The sequence below is a fragment of the Mizuhopecten yessoensis genome, unplaced genomic scaffold (assembly GCF_002113885.1).
Source record: "Mizuhopecten yessoensis strain PY_sf001 unplaced genomic scaffold, ASM211388v2 scaffold419, whole genome shotgun sequence".
NCBI classification, from domain to species: Eukaryota; Metazoa; Mollusca; class Bivalvia; order Pectinida; family Pectinidae; genus Mizuhopecten; species Mizuhopecten yessoensis.
In genome coordinates, this window is record NW_018403537.1 from 890288 (window position 1) to 895755 (window position 5468).

Here is a 5468-nt window from a genome sequence, read left to right on the forward strand (position 1 = left end):
TAATTACTGGAGTTATTACCCTTGGTTTCATTAATGCGATGCATGCGTTCCATGATGTTGTATTGCACTCATTGATCTACCAGTTATGTTGAATGATTTCTCTTTTAATATCAATTACTCACAAATACTTCATATATTTCAATCATACAAACAACTGCTCATTCAATGTGTGACGGGCGTATTATATACCGCTCGCGGTAACCTTGTTTTTGGCCCTAAATTACTCTCAATGTCGATGAACCGTAAAACAAAACAAACTTTATTTGTTTATACAAAATTATAGTAAATAAACTACTCACATATAGTAAATACAACGAATACGTTATTATACTGGTTAAGCATTAATTCATAATACAGGGAGTCCATAACAAATCTAAAAGATATTTTGCAGCGTTAATGCTAACGCGACAAACGATGATAGCATAGCGATATAAATAACTTCATTGATGCATTTAATTCATTGATGTATTTAATGCCTCAGTGGTTGCAAGTAGACCTATTTGTCTAAGGAGCGGGCAGTCTGGCGGCTTTCTCGGTTGGAAATGTTTGAACATTTTAAGAGGGAATTCCAAAACATGTTACTGCCGTGCCTTTGGAAGATATTACCTTTTACATCAAATATCTCACCATCTCCACGAAGGGCAAGTGAGCTTATGCCATGGCGCGGCGTCCGTCAACTTTTCCTAAAAATCGCTACTAGTCATAAACGACTGAGCAGATTTTGACCAAAGTTGGTCAGAAGCATCCTAAGGGAAAAGGGAACAAATAAATGGTGGGTCTGGCCCCCTGGGGGCTGAGGGGCGGGGTCCAATAGGGGAAATATAGCAAATTCTTTAAAATCCTTTTTTTTTCTGTAGGAATGAAAGGATTTGTTCCATATTTGGTCTGAAGCATCCTTGGGCGAAGGGAAACCAATTTTTTTATAAAACGTGGATCTGGCCCCGGAGGGGCCTGAGGGGCGGGGCCCAATAGGGAACACATAGTAAATTCTTTAAACTCCTTCTTCTTCTGTAGGAAAAAAATGATTTCTTCAAAATTTGGTCTGAAGCATCCTTGGGGGAAGGGAAACCAATTTTGTATAAACCGTGGGTTTGGCCCCCGGGGGGCCTAAGGGGTGGAGCGCAATAGGGAACACATAGAAAGTTCTTTAACATATCCTTCTTCTTCTGTAGGAATGAAAGGATTTGTTCCATATTTTGTCTGAAGCATCTTTGGGGAAAGGGGAACCAATTTTGTATAAACCGGGGGACTGGCCCCGGAGGGGCCTGAGGGGCGGGCCCAATAGGAAACACATAGTAAATTCTTTGAAATCCTTCTTCTTCTGTAGGAATGAAAGGATTTGTTCCATATTTAGTCTGAAGCATCCTTGGGCGAAGGGAAACCATTTTTTTATAAAACGTGGATCTGGCCCCGGAGGGGCCTGAGGGGCGGGGCCCAATAGAGAACACATAGTAAATTCTTTAAACTCCTTCTTCTGTAGGAAAAAAATGATTTCAAAATTTGGTCTGAAGCATCCTTGGGGGAAGGGAAACCAAATTTGTATAAACCGTGGGTTTGGCCCCCGGGGGGCCTAAGGGGTGGAGCGCAATAGGGAACACATAGAAAGTTCTTTAACATATCCTTCTTCTTCTGTAGGAATGAAAGGATTTGTTCCATATTTTGTCTGAAGCATCTTTGGGGAAAGGGGAACCAATTTTGTATAAACCGGGGGACTGGCCCCGGAGGGGCCTGAGGGGCGGGCCCAATAGGAAACACATAGTAAATTCTTTGAAATCCTTCTTCTTCTGTAGGAATGAAAGGATTTGTTCCATATTTAGTCTGAAGCATCCTTGGGTAAAGGGGAACCAATTTTGTATAAACCGGGGGTCTGGCCCCTGAGGCATTGAGGGGCGGGGCCCATTAGGGGAAACATAGCAAATTCTGTAAAATCCTACTTCTGTAGAAATGAAAGGATTTGTTCCATATTTGGTCTGAAGCATCTTTCGGTGAAGGGGAACTAATTATGTATAAACCGTGGGTCTGGCCCTATATGGGCCTGAGCGACGGGGCACAATAGGGGAAACATAGCAAATTCTTTGAAATCCTTCTTCTTCTGTAGGAATGAAAGGATTTGTTCCATATTTAGTCTGAAGCATCCTTGGGGGAAGGGGAACCAATTTTGTATAAACCGGGGGTTTGGCCCCCGGGGGGCCTAAGGGGTGGAGCGCAATAGGGAACACATAGTAAGTTCTTTAACAAATCCTTCTTCTTCTGTAGGAATGAAAGGATTTGTTCCATATTTAGTCTGAAGCATCCTTGGGGGAAGGGGAACCAATTTTGTATAAACCGGGGGTTTGGCCCCCGGGGGGCCTAAGGGGTGGAGCGCAATAGGGAACACATAGTAAGTTCTTTAACATATCCTTCTTCTTCTGTAGGAATGAAAGGATTTGTTCCATATTTAGTCTGAAGCATCCTTGGGGGAAGGGGAAACAATTTTGTATAAACCGGGGGACTGGCCCCGGAGGGGCCTGAGGGGCGGGCCCAATAGGAAACACATAGTAAATTCTTTGAAATCCTTCTTCTTCTGTAGGAATGAAAGGATTTGTTCCATATTTGGTCTGAAGCATCTTTCGGTGAAGGGGAACTGATTATGTATAAACCGTGGGTCTGGCCCTATATGGGCCTGAGCGACGGGGCACAATAGGGGAAACATACCAAATTCTTTAAAATCCTTCTTCTTCTGTAGGAATGAAAGGATTTGTTCCATATTTGGTCTTAAGCATCCTTGGGTGAAGAGTAACCAATTTTGTATAAACCGGGGGTCTGGCCCCTTAGGGGCCTGAGCGGCGGGGCCCAATAGGGGAAACATAGCAAATTATATTAAATCCTTCTTCTGTAGGAATGAAAGGATTTGTTCCATATTTGGTCTGAAGCATCCTTCGGTTAAGGGGAACCAAATTTGTATAACAAGGGGTCTGGCCCCCCAGGGACCTGAGGGGCGGAGCCAAATGGGGCTATTGCGCTATATTGATTTAAGCTTCTTCTTTTCTGGAACTAAGAGATGAATATCAACCATATTTGACTGGAAGCATACCTCGGTAGTGGCGATTCAAAATTGTACAAATTGTTTAATTGAGCCCCCAGGGGGCTGAGGGGCGGGTCCAAAAGGGGGCAATTTGTCTATATTGCTATTAACGACTTCTTCTGTAGAACTATGCCATGGTGGATATCAATAATATTTGGTCAGAAGCATTCATGGGAGGCAGGGATTCAAAATTGTACAAGTGGTGGGGCCGACACCCCCCCCCCCCCCCCCCCCCCCCGTGCTAAGGGCTGGGGACAAAAAAAAGATAATTACTTGGAAATGGTTGAGATCCCCACGGTATTACCATATATACAATTGTTGAGTATAAAGAGAAGCATGCACATTTGCTTCCAGGATGACCTAGGGTCTGGCCCCACCCTTTGAGACATAGTCCCTGGGTCATAACTTTGAAACGGTTGATATCCCCACCCCAGAACTATATTTACAATTGGTTGTCACAAAGAGACAAAAGTAGTCATAGTATTAGAATTGCCCCTGGGGTCTGCCCGAATCCCTAGGGACCTAGTTTCTGAGTCACAGCTTGGAAACAGTTTAGATCCCCACCCCATAATATAACCATACATTAAATTGCTGGGCATGAAAAATCTAATACAGACATACTACAAGAATTGGCATTGGGGTCTGGCATATTCCCTTGGATCTCATTTGGAGAATATTTTGCCATAATTGCTTAGATATCCAGGTGAGCCATTCAGGCCCTCTGGGCCTCTTGTTCATGTTTTTGTTGTGTTATTGACGGTTCCCATAGTTCATCAAAGACTTTAAATCTTAAACATCCAGTGACGTGTGGTTTTGCAATGGGTTTTGGAACTATAATGCCAAAGTTCAATTGAAATTGGAAACCTCGATCCTCTTGCAAAAATTGTTACTGAAATGGGCAAAAATATAGACGAATTTCTTCAAGTAAATTAAATACGTCTAGATTTTGTCTAGTGTTCTATATATAGTAGTTTTAAAGCGTCACGTCTGATTTTCACCCTATCTTCTTTCCCCGTGGCAAGAGTGGGTATGGTCTCAAACTGCAAATAATATTTCGGAGAGTGGCCTGTTATGTTGTCGCCGAGTCGTTCTCTGCAGTGTGACTTTACTTCAGCTATCGTTACCTTTGAACTTTGATAAAACACCACGCATGCGCACATTTCTTCATTTGCACGGGTATCCGGGATAGCAATTACAACAACTCTTCTTACTTCAGGTAGGTCCGCTATGCACTCTTCCACTCCTCCCGGGAAAATTTGCAACGAGAATCTTGTAATGACGTCTTCTTTTCTGCCTTTGATGAAAAGATTCCCTTTTATGTCGATCTTACCAATGTCACTGGTTTTCATCCATCCATCGGAGAGAGCCTGCACCTGCTTCGTAGATGCATTCCTGTAGCCCCTTAACATCCAAGGACTTTTCATGCAAATTTCTCCGAAATGTTCTCTGGGCAATGTTTTTGATTTATCATCAACAACTTTTACCTCAACCCCTTCGTAAAGATATCCAAATTTACCAATAACCAAGTCGTAATCCACCGCATTCGCCATCATAATATTCATCTCCGATGACGCATAAACTGTAAAAATCTCATTACAAAACTTCACCTGTGCATCAGCGACATGCGTGTTTGTTATTTGGCCTGTGATTATCGTGTTTAAACGATAGTTGTTTTTCAATATTTCTGCCTCATTTTCAAGCAGATCCAAGATTGTGATTTCAAAGAGAAATGCACTGGTGCATTTTTCTTCGACTATGATTCGCCAAATGTCGAACACTCCTCTCTCCTCTACAGTTATTCCCCCTTCTCTGAACACATGTGTGTAGCCATGAAGAAGACATTTGATGATTGATCCCCCTATCCACGAGAAAGGTCTGTCATTGTACACCACTTCGACAGTTCTCGTCTGATCTTGCAATCTTTTAAAACCGAACCCTGTGTTGACCAAGCCAAAGTGGGAATGTTCGATCTGTTTTGGAGTTCCTGTAGATCCTGACGTCATGTAAATAATTGCAGTTGTCTCGGGAAAGATCGATGTTGGAAGCTGCACGTCGTTTTTTGTCTCGTCTTGTCCTAGTGTTTCCACGTCAGGGAGATCACAATCAACACAGCTCTTTAATAAAACAACGCCAGGACCACCGAGGAAATCTGAAGTATTTTCAGCTATTGTTTTATCGTCTTGCCAATATGATTTCATGTCGTCTATGAAACTGTTGTCGTTCTCGGGATCTAACAGAATCGACTTGCATTCAGAGTATTTCATCAATTTGAAGGCTTCTTTAAATGATCCGTGAGGTTTCGACAAATGAACCGACACCGCCCCGGTCATTAGAATGGCTACCTCACCAATAATCCATTCGATTGTGTTTGGTCCCAATATGCCGACTGAATCGCCGACTTTAA